Here is a 16,638-nt window from a genome sequence, read left to right as displayed (position 1 = left end):
AAAACCAGACGTGGAGAGGAGATCTCCTGAAGAGTGAGTGTGTCAATTGACATCAAAACTCTTCTTTTTATACTAAAAGCGAGGATGATGATTAGACACGTCGGTTGGGCTTCTAGAGCCTACATAATAGTTGGTCGGCTTGATAATAATTTCATAAACAAAATAAAATCATATCTCCATAAATACTTATCGGAATCGGATGATCTTTGGATCAATCCTACACCTCTTGATTGAGAGGGGATCCAATAAAAATATCAGCTGCCATAAATAAGCCGAACCACATGGAGTTTGGCCCTAGTTTCCAATTTAACACTCCCTCTCAACTAGGGAGAACTCCATCCGGTGATCCATAAGTCTGACTATACTATCTTCGCCATCAGTGCCATGCATTGTTCTACCTAACTCTGCTCAGCTCTGTTGGCTCTATTCTACTCTACTGGCTTTTTTCTACTCTGCTCATCTCTACTTACTTTGCTCTGCTCTACTCAGCTCTGCTGGCTCTACTCAGTGTTGCTGGCTCTGCTCAGCGCTGCTAGCTCTGCTCTGCTCAGCTCTGCTAGCTCTGCTCTGCTCAACTCTACTCTGCTGAACTATGAAGAAGAAGAATTGATCGAGAATGTCTCATACCATTCTCCACTGACCCGAAGTCAGTCTCAGAGTGTGTACCACTGGTCCCAGACCAGTCTCAACCGACCCAAAGTCAGCATCATAGTGGGTACCACTCCTACCACTGGTCCCAGACCAGTATCGCAGTCTTAGAGAGTGTACCACTGGTCCCAGACCAGTCTCAGCTGACCCGAAGTTAGCATCATAGTATGTACCACTCTCACTGGTCCTAGACCAGTACTACGCTGACATGAAGTCAGTCTCGGAGTATGTACCACTGATCCCATACCAGTCTCAGCCGACCCAAAGTCAGCGTCATAGTATGTACAACTCCTACCACTAGTCCCAAACTAGTATCACAGGCTCAGAGAGTGTACTACTGGTCCCAGACCAGTCTCAACTGACCCGAAGTTAGCGTCATAGTATTTATGACTCTCACTGGTCCTAGACCAGTCCTGCACTGACACGAAGTCAGTCTCGGAGTATGTACCACTGGTCCCAGACTAGTCTCAGCCGACCCGAAGTTAGCGTCATAGTATGTACAACTCCTACTACTGGTCCCAGACTAGTATCATTGATCCCATATCAATGGAGGTCATCCTAGAGTAGGGAGTATGGTAGATACAACGATGCGTCCATCGGTACTACTATGGTCCCTAACTTCATTTCCCTGCTCATTGATCATATGAGAGGTACTTCCCATGAGTCCTAGACTGCATGGGTAGGATGCCTCGATAAGAGAACTTAATCAATCCTGTCCTCACAGGAGAACACATCAATCCTGCTACAATCACCATGGAGAACACATCAATCCAGGCTGCCATGGAGAACACATCAATCCAGGCCTCACAGGAGAACACATCAATCCTACTACACAGGAGAGTGAATCATCCTGTTCCAGTGTGCACCACCAGGGGAGGGTGAGTCACCTTGTGGTCGTATGTTGCTCCAATAAGAACTGCAAGCCCCCCAGAGCTCCCACAGCTCAATGTATGCAACATGCAAGACCCTTTTACAAAGGTCTCTCGACGACTCCAAGTCGTTTGGGAAAATCACAAATTTGATCTTTCCCCCGGGGCTTTCGCGACCTGTACATCATCTCAGTGCGATGGAGCCTCCTTGCTCATCGACTTTCCATATCCCAGATAAGGCAGTATCTGATGTTTGTCTGCTGGAGCAATTGTCGAATACGGGATTCCTCAATAATCAAATCCCACCTCTGGTTGTCACAAAGAATCACAGTGGTATTCATCATGTGTACAAACAGCTCACTGAAGAGTTTCAGCAACCCGACTGCCTCACAGACAGCCATACTATCAGTAATGTATTCTGCCTTGGTGGTGCTCAGAGTCACTGATTTCTGCTTCCTACTCATCCAGGATATCGAGGCAGATTCCAAAGAGAAACAACACTGAGAAGTGCTCTAGTGATCCTCCATACTGCTTGCCCACTCATCATTCGAATAATCATGTGGTTTCATATTTCCGGTAGTGTATCTCAATCCATGAGAGATTGTGCCTTGAAGATATATCAGAAGATTCTTGGCACCAATCCAGTGAGGCTCAAATATGAGCTCACCATGCTGACTACATCCCATATGTCCAGACGGAGGTTCTCCAAGTACATCAACGCAAATGAGTTTATGAAACTCAAAGGCATTTCCCAAATCTGGTCGGACATCATTACCATATAACTTCTGAAAGTTAAGATCCTTGAGATAGTCACAGGCTGGGAGCTTATCTTTCCACATTCAGAATCCAACTCCCTCTATCTCCTATAAATGAGAGGGTCTGCACCTGTCAGACATAGGTGCTGGTACGAGAGGTTTACCATCCACAACCTTCGAGTAATGGTTTGGATCGGTTTCACTCCTAGTGAATCTCAGCTACATTAGATAGCTATCAATCCTCTCATACTATGCCCGAGGTGTTTTGCTTCAAGCCATAGAGGGCTTTCTTCCACCTGTATACGTCAGATCCCCGATCGTGAGTCTCAAACTCCTCGGGTTGTTCCAAGACTGTGGACCTGTTGCATGAGGGGAATGGTTCCCTTATAATATTTTCCTTTGGTACATTTCAGACATGTACCTTCATGCTCCTTTTTGAATTCAGGAATTCTAATCACCATCTAACTCACAGACCTTCGGTGTTGAGTCAATGGACATGGTCCCCAGAGGACTTCCTGCAACTTGATACAACCCTGAACTCAAAAACATCTTTGAAAGATCTATTTTCAAACATTTACCTTTCCATTGATAAGTGCCATTCTATAACCTTTGACTTCCATTTCCAAGATGGACATTAGGTTCTTCTTGTGATCAGGGACATAAAAGAGATTCTGGGGTTCCTTGCTTTTGAGGAAGAGTCGACCATTTCCTTGATGACCTACATTACCAGTCATTCCTTTGATAATTGAAGATGTCCCAAGAATGATTGTTATCTTCATCAAGAGATGCGTCTTTGCCATTCGAACACTCCTTCGCATAACGACTGAACTTATTTCAATAAGGCATCTGCCTTTCCTTCCACCCTTAGATCCAAACTTCCCAATGAAGTGATCTTTAGATGGGTCATTAGAAACTTCTGCTATGCCATTCTGACAACATTCTCTTCTTTGACTTCACCCTAGGTAAATTATGAGGAACGCATTGATCCTTTTGTCTTGTCCCAACAGCCTTTGGTGATTGCTCTTTCACTCTTGCTTGGGCATTGTCTTCACCTCAGCTCTGATACCATGTTAAGTTTAGGTATGTTCTATGCTAGAGCAATTTATTTAAATTTTCATAGTTAGCAATCACATCAACATTACAATAAACTGTAGATAGAACATAAATATAAAATGTAGAAGACAAGCCAAAACAAGAGGACACAAGATGTGGCGCAAGCCAGGGACAAACCCCACAATGTGTGGGGAAACCCTTTGATCAAATCTTATTTTATCTTCAAAGTTCAACAAAGAAAGAGAGAGAGAGATAATACATTTACGACAAAAATCAACACTTTGACTTATCTGGATCTAAACATAGATCATTTCCTATGATGATGAAATCAATTGAAGACATTCTACTTCAACTGAATCTCCTAGGTGAAGACTTCACCTATCCATTTCGTTCATCTGCTGCACCTTACCGTGTAGCACCATCATGCTGCATCATGCATCTTCATGCTGCTCATGATCACTGTGCTGCCCATACATCAAGTTGTCCATCATCATGCTTCATGTTGCCCATGCTGCCCATGCTAATATGAATCATCGTCATCATGCTGCCTTTGCATGATCATGTTGCAACATTATAATACTGTCATAAGCCTTAGCTACTTGCTATGGCTTGCAGCCTAGCAAAGAAGATAGGCTATAGATCCTATTCGGCAGACTTCTTAAACTGGTTCTTACTGCGTTAACAGGTCTCCTCCTATAACAACGTATAGGGTTTCTCCGTGATCCAATGTATCATGTAGTTATCATGACAGTGTATAGACCCTTTATTATGAAGTTGCTGCGTATGAAAATTTATATGTTTCCACCTGCGAGTATATATATATCCATTCTGTCAACCACATACATTTGCTATGTATATTTTTCCACCTGCGAGTATATATATCCAAGAATATTGTGCGTATATATATTCATATATCATAGCCCTCGTATATCTAGCTATTGTTGTGATGGAGTCTTCATTGATTGCATTGAATCCAAATTATGAACAACGTGTAAACTGTGTTGTACCTGTGTTGTACTGCGGTACCTCTTCATCACTGCGGCACCAACGTGACTGCCCAGTGTGTGGTATATTACCAGCGTATATATGAATATATATAACCATGAATATGCTCAGCATGACCGATTCTTCATTATGCTGCGGCTAGGTCTGAGTCATCATAGACTGTGTTCTATGCCTGTGTATTTGCCCAGTGTGTGTGTGTGTGTATGTATATATATATATATATATATATATATATGCCATGATAGCGTGTATTTACAGCGTGTATGATTCTGCGTATATGCATCATCAGAGACCAGCATATCTAGTGCCTGCAAATTCATGATCCAACGTATGAGTCTCTGCCTGCATGTTAATAATCTTGTGCCCTGCGTGGATATGGTCACCATCTGTTGCGTGGATATGCCTTCATCACAGCGTATGGATTGTATGCTCAGCGTGTAGGGATAGCGTGGTAAGATTCTTCATTAGAACATTGTTTCTTTTAACTATGGCTTCACCATGTTACTGCAACTACCTTTTGTTTCACGATGGCGTTATCCAAGACTGCATTATCTATCTGTGTTCCATATATGTGATGGTTTAGCGTGATCTTGATTGTCACCATAAATGTCATGGCTGCCCAGATTACACGCGGCCTGGTGCGTAGGTTCCCTTTTGGACTACGTTATAAGATCTAGCCTTCCAGTTGCTATGTATTTAGTGACATCTAGGGTTTCTTCCATAGCAGAGTTTAGATCTAGGTTATTATGCTACTGCGGCTAGGGCATCATAGAAAATACTCTTAGTTTTTTCTCTATCTCCAAAAACCCAGACGTGGAGAGGAGATCACCTAAAGAGTGAGTGTGTCAATTGACATCAAGAACTCTTCTATTTATACTAAAGTGAGGATGATGAATAGACACGTCGGTTGGGCTTCTAGAGCCTACATAATAGTTGGTCGGCTTGATAATAATTTCATAAAAAAAATAAAATCATATCTCCATAAATACTTATCGGAATTGGATGATCTTTGGATCAATCCTACACCTCTCAATGTGAGGGATCCAATAAAAATATCAGCTGCCATAAATAAGCCAACCCACATGGAGTTTGGCCCTAGTTTCCAATTTAACACTTCCTTGTTAGCACAAACCATAATCACTAGTGCCATGCAAATACCTAAAAACCAACTTCATTGTTGTCCAATGCTCCTTCCCTGGTTTTGACATAAAATTTCTCAATACTCCCACTACATGTGGAATGTTTGGTCTAATACAGACCATCGCATACATCAAACTATTGACTGCACTTGCATATGGAACACGAGACATGTCCTCTTCCTCTTCTTGTGTCTTGGGACACTGTTTGACAGATAACTTTACACCTACAGGAATAGGAACCTTCATTGGTTTACCATCCTACATATTAAACCTCTGCAATATTTTCTCAACTTACCTCCTCTGGTTTAACTGGAGCTTCCTCCTTGCTCGATCTCTTTTAATTTCCATGCCCAAAATATAGTTTGTAGCACCAAGATCTTTCATGTTGAATTTGGAGGAAAATTGGGTCTTCAAATCCTTGATAATTTCATTGTCATTTCCAACCAGCAACATATCATCCACATACAAGACCAGATGAAAATCACGGTCACAAATTAATTTAAAATACACACAATGCTCTTCTTTGCTTCTGGTGAAGCCAAGTCCTCGTATAAATGTGTCAAATTTCTGATATCACATCCTTGGTGATTGTTTTAACCCATATAGAGACTTCTTTAACTTTCATACCAGTTCTTTCTTACCCTTCACTGCAAATCCTTTAGGTTGCTTCACATAGATCTCTTCTTCCATATCCTCGTGAAGAAAGTTTGTCTTCACAGCAATAGATAAATGTAGTCTAATAGAAGCTATCTTGGCAACATGAGAAAAAATATCGCCAAAATCAATTCCCGACACCTAGAAATAATCTTTTTCTACCAACCGAGCTTTGTAGTCTATATTTGTCTTCTTCTTGAACACCCATTTTTTGCCAATGGGTTTCCTTCCAGCCGGTAACTCCACCAAATCCCATGCCTATTTTTTTTGCAAAGATGCCATTTCATCAACCATGACCTCTTTCTAGAGTTTTCCATCCTCTAAATCTATTGCTTCCTTCACAATTCTGGGATCATCATTAGTGATAGATAAAGAAAAATTCGAATAGAATGTAGATGTACTATACCTTTCTGCCTGCCTTCTTTCTCGAATTGATCTTCTCACAACCGGAGTTTGTGGCTCTTCATATTCTGATTCCTCTTCTACTCTAGAGTCTGATTCTTCTTCCTTTAGCTCAAACTCTATCTTCTCAAGTTCCTTTGATGGGACTTCATGTTTAATAACATTTTTCACCTCTCTGAACACCACATATAAACTCTACACAAGCTTCCTTATTACTGGGTTCCAAAGCTTATAACCCTTTAAACCATCCTTATACCCAATAAAGATGCACTTTTCAGATTTACTATCCAACTTTGTTCTTTTCTCCTTTGGAAAATGTACATATGCATCACATCCAAATACCCTCAGATGTGAAAGAGAGGGTTTCTTACCAGTCCATACCTCTTGTGGAGTCTTATCAGCCAATGCTGATGAAGGTCATTTGTTGAGTAGGTAGCATGTTGTCTCCATTGCCTCTACCTAGAATTCATGTCCTAACCCGACACCACTGAGCATGGTTCTTGCCCTTTCCATCAATGTCTTGTTCATTATTTCTACAACTCCATTTTGTTCAGGTGTGTATGGAGTAGTATTTTTTCGTGCTATACCACACTTCTTGCAGAATTCTTCAATTTCCTTGTTGCAAAAATCTCCAATGTTATCTGTCCTCAACATCTTTATCTCCTTCTTTGTCTGGTTTTCCACCAGAGCCTTAAATTATTTAAACCTGTCAAAGACTTTAGATTTCTTCTTAAGGAAATATATCCATGTATTCCTTGAAGAGTCATCTATAAATGATACATAGTACATAGACTTACCCAGTGATGGAACCTTCATAGGTCCAAACACATCACTGTGCATAAGCTCTAATATTTGTTTCGCCCTCTTACCGCCAGAGGGGAAACTCACCCAATTCTGCTTCCCATATAGACAATTTTCACAGAGATCAAATTCCAGAGAGCCATTAGTCATACCATCTACCATACCTTTTCCATGAAGTATTCAAAGGCCCTTCTCTCCAATATGTCCAAGCCTTTGATGCCATAGCATGGCCTTTTCTCCAGAGACCACTAAATTTTTTGCTCCACTTTCAAGAACCACATAATTGTTGCACCCATCAATAACAATGCTACCTTGCAACTGGTACAGAGTTCCAATCCAAACTCCCCACATTAATACCAGTGCTCCCCAAACCATCTTGCAGGTATCTTTCTCGAACATTGTTTTTACACTTGCATCATCTAACTTTCTTACAGAAATCAGATTCAATTGTTGAATTGAGGCTTTTGTGATCCATGTTAACTTTATGAGAGATTTTTTGGCGTACATCACAAGATATTTCATTTTTCGACACGTTTCGAACCAACTACTGTGGTTCATCGTCAGGACAAGTTGAATGAGCAGATCAGGCTTTACATGTTAAATAGATAGAGTAAAAACTCCAACGGCTATATTGACAACAACTTGATTTGAATGGATTAGTTAGGACCAGATTAGGGCTATAACCATTATTTAAATAAAAAGTAACCTTGGTTAGTTAGATTCTTATTATAACAAAGGTAATGGTCCATTTTTAATAATAAATATATTAGAAAATAAATTATAACCAAAACTAATATACATTAATAGTCAGTTAGTTAAAAAATTATTAAATATATAAATATACCTAAATATCTAGATTCAAACATAAGTCAAAAGGGTTGTTCCATATATTAATATATAAATAAATATTAAATCAATTAAGAACTAAATTAATATTAAATAATAGTTATTTATAGAAGTTCAACAAATATATATAAATAATGGGGGTAATTTAAGGTTATGATAATAGAGTAATCTAATGATATTATAAATATATATATAAAATAAATTAATCCAATTAATAGAAAGTAATCCAAGTTATTAAATCCAAATATTAGAGTAGTTAAAGGTTATAAAAATTAGGGAAATATATAGATAGTGGGTTATATAATTTTATTAAAAAGGTAAAGGGACAACTTATACTCTTAAGATTCTAAAAATATGTTAAGATAAAATAGTTAAAAATAAATTAATTTTAATTCAATAGTTATATATGAAAGTTAGTTAAATATATAAATATTAGAATAATTTAAGGGTTAAAAATAAAATGCTAAAATTTAAAATTAAAGGTTTATTTAAGGGTTAAAATAATCAAAGATTAATTTCAAGCTTATTTCTTTAAGAAATTAGCAAGAATAAGAGCTACTCCAAGAACTCCAAGGAACAAAGGTGCCAAGGAATAGGAAACTAAGGGAAAAAACCTTAAAAGACAACTGGAAAAAACAAAACAAAGGGAAGGGAAGGCAAGAAGACCATGATTAGGAGGAGAGGGATGGGACCCAGCAACTATTGATCCTCCAGTCATCCTCTCTATTAATATTGTTCGGGCTTTTTTCAATCTCAAGCGCTTCCCTAAATTTTCAGTGATGGAAATGGGACACTCTAGCAATCACACTAGCCTCCTTGATGCAGACGTGATGATTGGTTTTCTCAACATGCTCCGCTAAAGCAGAAGACTTGGCTCTCCTATTCTTAAGGTCAGCTGTGTGCTCACCAATCCTTTGATTAATGGAGTGACCATTCTCACCAATATAGGGGGTCCCACATGAACAAGGAATGATATAAACCCCCTTTCATGTACGCTAAAAAATCTCTCATAAAGAAATCAAATTTCTGGCCAATGCAAGAATATGCAGAACACCCAAAAGTGTTATAATCCTTCAACCTTGCAACTTCAACTTTACTTTTCAACGACCAACGATTCCAGCCTTCCTTTCATCCCCCAAGAAGACATCACCACCATCATATTTCTCATACTCACAGAACCACTCTCTATGGGGAGTGAAGTGACAAGATGCACCTGAGTCAATCAACCATGCCTCATGATCTACATGTGTACTTGAAGAAGCCAAGTACACATCCCCACCTTCGTCTAAGGTGGTTTTCACCTCTGTAGAAGGAGCATCATCAGATCCCTTTCCTTTGTCAGGAGCTTTAGATTTACAGTCTCGTTTCTAGTGCCCTGCCTTTCTGCATTTCCAGTACACCACCCGTATAGGGTTTCCTAGATATTTATATCGCCCTCTAGATTTAGATCTCCCACCCGATGACTTATTTTTGTATCTGTTCTGGGACCGTCCTCGTACAAACAAGGCATCACCATCCTGTCTCTACATATTTTTCCGTTTCATCTCCTCCATTAGCAAGTATCAGACTAGTTCATCAAAATACAAGGCAGTTGCATTGCTACCTATTGAAATAACCAGACTATCCTGCGAACTTGGTAGAGAACAAAAAAGACTATGCACTTATCTTAATATGAAATTTTAATATCAACAGACAATAACTGACTTAGCACATTATTAAATGCATTTAGATGCTCTTTCATCGAGTCTCCATCTTTCATCCTCAGGTTATATAGCTTTATCCATAGGAACAATTTATTCACCAGAATATTAGATTGGTACAAATTCCCTAACTTGTCCCACAAAGCCCTCACCGTAGCCTCCCCTGATACATTCAACAATACTGAATCTGAGACACACAATCATATTGTTCTCTTTGCCTTCCATCCAACTTATTCCATTCTCCATTAGACACTCCTGTTGGTTTAGTACTAGATCTACCGTGTTCCACTGATATTTATCCGCCAACAAATCCTCCATCTTGAGTTTCCTCAAAACTCTGACCATTAAATTTCTCGATCTCTATCTTTCCACTGCTTGCCATCTTCATTCACCACCAGAATCTATCCTACAGATCTCCCATTGAACAAGGTCCACCACAGGCCTGATCAAAACCCCTCAGCAACAAAGGCGTCCCCTTGAAGCCAAAACAGCTCTGATACCAAATGTAGGTTTTAACCCGGTACATAAATTACTTGCCTCCGAATTCTAAGAACAAAAAATAAACAATGCAATAGCATATTCCACTGGATCCCAAAACTAGGACTACCAACTTGATTTTTCACTAGGTTCCTTTTAATGTTAAAATACATATTTGTATATGCCGAAGCATCTAATACCATGGACCAAAAACTATTGCATCCAAAACCATGGAGAAAAAACTAACGCGTCCAAAACCATGTGTGAAAACCATGCAGAAAACCATACGTAGGTCTACCCAACCTAATATAGGATCCAAAAAAAATTCCTTGGGGCACTGCCTTGGACCTCATAGTGGGTGGCTACTTGCCCCCGTCAAACCCACAGTGACCCCCCCATTATGCAGTCAGCACAACGAAGGAGGGGGGCTCTGCCCCCCCTCTAACCCACTGGTTAACTACATGGGCCAGTCGTGGAAAGAATATAACACAACCCAACATGGTTGAATAGTTATTCTTTGCCTTAGATAGTTTTCAATTGGAGAAGGAAATCAGGTGATCGATATCTCTTGCCCCTATTTGAGTTAAGACAACTCCCAACACTATAGAAGACGCATCCACATACACATGAAATTCCTTCTTCCAATCCAAGAATAATAGGATTGGTGCCATAACCATCTTTTCCTTAAAAATGTCGAAGATCTTCTAACAGTCATCATCCCAGCAAAACATAGCATCCTTATTTAACATCTTCTCTATCGGAACAATGATTTGCGCATATGCCTTAATAAACTTCATGTAGTACCCAGTATAAACCAATGTCATGCGTAACTACTTTGCATTCCTAGGGGCCTCCAAATTGATAATTACAACAATGTTAGTAGGGTCTACTGTCAATCCATTATGGTCGACAACATGTCCCAAAATTATTCCATAAGGAAATCTGATACTTTCTACATGTATCCAACATTAGACACAAACTAGAGACATGCTTCTTGACTAGCCTAAACATTGTCCAATCATCAAAGTAGACTTCCAAAAATTTATGAATGAATTCCTTGAACACTGCGACTACCACACTTGAGAATATCGAAGGATAATTTTTTAGTCTGAAAGGCATGATTGTATATTGGAAAGACCCCCATTCTGTGGCAAAATTAGTCTTACTTCTATCCTCCAGCGCAATCTTAATTTGGTGATATCTCAAAAATCCATCTATGAATGAATAAGCTTCCTAGCCACCAATATTTTCTATAACTTCATCTATAAAAGCCGTAGGAAATGGATCATGTACACATGCATCATTTAACTTCAGAAAATCAATGCATATCCTAATATCACCCTTCATTTTTTCTAGTAGATCACCATAGGACTAACCCATTCTGACTCTTCTACAAGCTCAATTATTCTTGTCGTGAGCATCTTATCGATTTGTTCTCTTACCTTTCCCTTGTATTTGGGATTCAACCTGTTATCACTCAGGTTGTCCCTCAAGTTGTAATAAAGGGATACGGCCGAGGTAACCACAGACCAACTTTGGACTACAGGTTCTAGCCAACCATGCAATCAGAGAGGGCTCTCTCTTTATGTTTCAGATTTGTTGAAAATGATTTTAGGCTAGGTATTGGGCTTGAGGGTTTTTTGTTTTGATTTTGGTGGGAAAATTGATGTCTTCAAGTAGAGAGGCAAAGCATAGTCTGATAAGTTTCAAACCATTGGGCATGGAGTCGAGGAGGAAGACTGGTGGTGCGCTTTATTGATCACATGAGAGATATATGGAGCAAGGTAGCTACACATGAAACAACATTTCAGGTTTAAAGGATGGAATGAATGCTAAGGAATGAGAGGCAATCAAGAATCTCTCATTCAGCTTAATAGAAGGAGATAACAGAGCTCTACCTAGGGGCAGTAAAGAATCCCTAGATAATTAGTGAACACAGGTGAATTAGGGTAAATATGAGCCAGAAGGAATTCATATTCATTACCAATTCATTCAGATGAAAACATACAGAAACAACTGAAATTGAGCATAGAGTGTTGTAAACAAATTCTAAGCTAATCTTTCTTCCTGCTATTTAGATAGTGGTTAACAATAAAATGGAGGTAAGATGCACTTATTGTTCCAGGCTGCAGCACAGGAATTCCACTTTCAGTCTTCAGAAATATTTAACAACACATCAGATGGTCATACTCCAAACTCTTCAGCAGTTTTTGATTATAGAAAAAATCTCAGGCATATAGTGCGAGTCTCTAGTGAGAATTATCAATCGACTAACCCTAAAAACAGTGCAGAGGGTGGTATATATAGGTAAAACTCTTCAAAATTGCTTATTTACAGTTTGACCTAAACAGGTCTGGAGGAAAGATGATTACTTTAACCTAATCCCATCCATAAATAAATGCATAAAATATCTTGAGCTGCGTTGAGGGCCGTCGTATGGGGACTGAGTAAATGTGTTGTCCTCGGTGGCTTGGTGTAGTTGTCTCTACAATAACTGTGCATCGATCTCTGCTCCATTGTAGTTCGGTGTCCTTAAATGCTTCAACTATGATTTGAGAGTTGGGATGGGCTTTCACCACCTGATTTGACTTTGTTGGCGGCCATTAAATGTTAACCTGCTTTGGGAACTGAAGGTTTCTTTTAAACAATTTAACTGGTACACTTTGCTGCTTCTCTTTCCTCTGATACTCTCTGACACATGAATTGGGTCGCTTCTCTCCTTTGCTGTGGGTCTAATAAAAAATTAATGGCCACTGTTCGGCCTATGTTTCCTCTAGAACTATCTTCTGCTCCTTTCTGCATGCTTCACGAAGAAAAACGGGTCATTCGGCGCCTTTCAGGCTTGCTGGGGGCTGCATGAATAAAAGATTCCCCATTTAGGCCTATTTTATCTAGCGATGCGCGATTTGCGCTAGGCGCAAATTGCGCATCAAAAACTGCCTCAGAAACTGATTCCGGGGCTCCAGAGTGCGATTTTCGCCCTTCGCGCCAAAGTTGATGATGACGTCAGCATGACGTCAGTAGGTGGGACCTCATATGGCGGGTGACGTAAGTGATGATGTCAGCATGTACGGAGGTGACGTGGTAGTACGGCGGGTATAATGATGTGGCAGGACAAGTGGCAGGGACGTGGCAGGGTGACTCGGCGGTACAGTGGCAGGAGGCCATGCAGGCGGATGACATCAGCGTCGACGTAGTGCTGATGTAGGATGGAGGAGGGCGGTAAATGGTTTCGGGCGCACCGCCTTTGGACAGAGGTGGTTTCGGGGGAGGGGCTCCGCCATGCCCGGGAAGGTGATGCATGGCGGGAGTACGGCGGCAATACCACCCATCTCCTGGACACTAACCTTCGGGCGGCTCGAAGATGGGACGGACCCGCCAACCGTTGATCTGGGCATAGAACGATCGAACGGTTGGCGGTAAGGATGAGTCAGCGGAGGGGTAAGGGGCGAGAATATGCGCAGAATATTCTAGATTTAATAAAGCACGATGGGATTTTAAAACTTTGGTTTATGTGGGTTATAAACGAGCACGGGTTCATATATTTCCACTTGGGACTTAGGGATAGGGGCGAAATATGGGTTTTTTTGAAGGTTTTAGGGCTAGGGGGGAGGTTGTTAGCATGACTAGGTGTCATTTAACTCCTGCTATGACACGGATGGGCTAAAAACAGCCCCAGATAGACTACCTTTTCCCCGACTAAGAAGAAATATGGCTATATTGCCAGGGAGGGGATATTTACATAGGGAAGTTTTATATACATAGGTTTAGTAGGGGAAGGGGAAAACTGATAGGGAGTTGTATACTAGAGTTAGTAGTTAATATGGAGATGATAAGCAGGTGCTAAGGTGGGGGACCTTAGGGTAATTTTCGAGGGAAAAGTGACTCATAGATGAGAAATAAAGAATACTTGAGTGAGGCAGATCTTCACTAAGACGAATGACATGGAAAATGATGAAACTAAGAGGAATCAAGCAGATCTTGACCTCTTTGAGGAAATTAGTGAGTGACTTGGGGAATTAGAAGAAAAGGGAGTTAGTGATGTCCAGCTTGAGCTCCTCCAGATGAAAACTGCCTGATAACTATGATCTAAAAGGATAAAACACTTTGTAACACAAAATTGATCATAAATCATCATTCTGCCACCTCACAGCTACCTACCCAGCCTACTCACCTAACATTTTTTCTTCTTTTTGGTTTGGGTGCACTTAGGCTTGCAGACCCAGCTTTACAAGTTTTCTTTTTTCTGTTCTCCTATCTCAGTCTACACTTATTTCTGCCAGGGACCCAGATTAGGCAGTTGGGCTCCTTTGATTCTCTACCTATCTACAAATCTGCCAAGATTAAATTGTTTGGACAGATATCATTCTCTATATTCTAAAACAGGAAATTGAAACCTAGGGAGACCAAGATTAAACTGTTTGGACCTCCCTTTAAAAACTCTTCAAAACTGGAACAACTCATCAAAATTGGAATACAACGGTGGCATTTGGACTAGCACCCTTCAAGGCATCTTGTGGAAATATGGAACACTGTAGCTTGCAAAGTATGACATATTTGGCATGTAAAAATGTCAATCATGAAAAATGAACAACTGTTGCAACAGGAGGCTAACAGTGGCTCCACTTGGGGATGGCTTTTCCTTGTGAAAAGCCAAGAACAACAGGTCAGATTGCCTTGATCTTCTGTTTGTTGCTGTAAACTGGAAAACTTCTTTGTGCTGCCTATTTAGGTAATTGAAACTTCAGAAACCTGAACAACATCTCTCAACCACTGGGGTACTGTGAACTATGCAGCATTGCCTGCTTTGCCGAAATTAGTACAAAGACAGAGCCTTTAAAACTGGAACACTTGCTTTGGCTGTGTCTTCTCAAAATTTTTACTGCTACTTCTTTAAACAATCGGCCTGCTTATACTAAATAAAACAGAGTGCTGATATATACAAATAAGACTGTACAGAAATATATACAAAGCTGCATTGTATCCCTTAAAAGGGATCATGGTAATGTTTCAGCATACTGCCATTAACAGGGCCTTCTTTAGCAGTGTCGTCCTCTATAGATCTGAGAAAGTAAGTGTTATTTCCTGAAGAGTGGAAACAACAAATGGCCCTTTCCATAAAAAATCAAACTTGGCATGTTTGCCCTTGTCTTCTCTTCTTGAGTCCCACCTTAGAACTTTGTCACCCATATTGAAATCCTCAGCCTTGGCTCTCTTATCAAACATCTTTTTTAGCTTTTCTTGCAAAATTTGAGCTCTATCATAAACTTGTTCTCTGGTTTGCTGAAGATGAATGGTTTGATTAATTCTTCTTTGAATGTCATTTGGTTCAGCCTGAATTTCCTGTAACAGCTTGATAGTAGGAATGCCCAGGGATGAAGGAAATCTGGCCTCCATGCCATACACTAGCTCATAAGGGCTCATTCCAATGGATCTCTTGCTCGAAAGTCTGTCTGCCCATAGGGCATTCACCAGCTTTTTATGCCAGTTCTTCTTGTTTTCTTCCAGCATTTTCTTTATGATGTTGATGAGGCTTTTGTTAGATGATTCGACCAAGCCATTACCTTGAGGGTAATAGGCTATAGAGTGGCCCAAGGTAATATGAAATCTGTGGTAGAAATTGATCATCTTTTTGGACTTAAAGGCAGCGGCATTGTTAGTGATGATTTTCTCAGGGCAGCCAAATCTAGAAAGGATATTGCACTCAAGGAATTGGATAATGATGGTGTCATTGGCTTGCCTACAGGGAATGGCTTCAACCCACTTAGTGAAATAGTCAGTGGCTGTTAGGATCCATTTGTGCTGGCCTGAGGAAGAAGGATGGATTTCTCCAATGAAGTCAAGACCCCATTGTTGAAAAGGTTTTTCGGTTGAGATAGGTTTCAGGGGTAGGGGTAACAACTTTTTCTTGCCCTCAAAGATTTGGCATTTGGGACATGACATGGCAAACTTCTTTACATCTGCAAAAAGAGTGGGCCAATAGAATCTAGCCCTTAAAATTTTATCAGCAGTGGACTTCCAATACAGATGTCCTCCACAATCACCTGCATGGAATTCTTTCATGACATTGTTAGTTTCATTCATGGTTAAACAATTAAGCAGTATACCTTCATGATTTCTCCAAAATAATGCACCATCTATAACACAAAACTTTAAAGCCTTCATTTTCAAAAATCTTTTCTTGGTCCTGGATAATCCTGGGGGAGCACACAGGTTTAACAATACAAAACATATATCAGCGTACCATGGGGATTGCAAAAATATTTCACTGATCTGTGGAGTCGCCAGC

The sequence above is a fragment of the Pinus tabuliformis genome, chromosome 1_1 (genome assembly GCF_031772625.1).
Source record: "Pinus tabuliformis cultivar Carrire ecotype Pingquan chromosome 1_1, CPIR1, whole genome shotgun sequence".
NCBI lineage: Eukaryota > Viridiplantae > Streptophyta > Pinopsida > Pinales > Pinaceae > Pinus > Pinus tabuliformis.
This window is presented reverse-complemented; position numbering follows the sequence as displayed.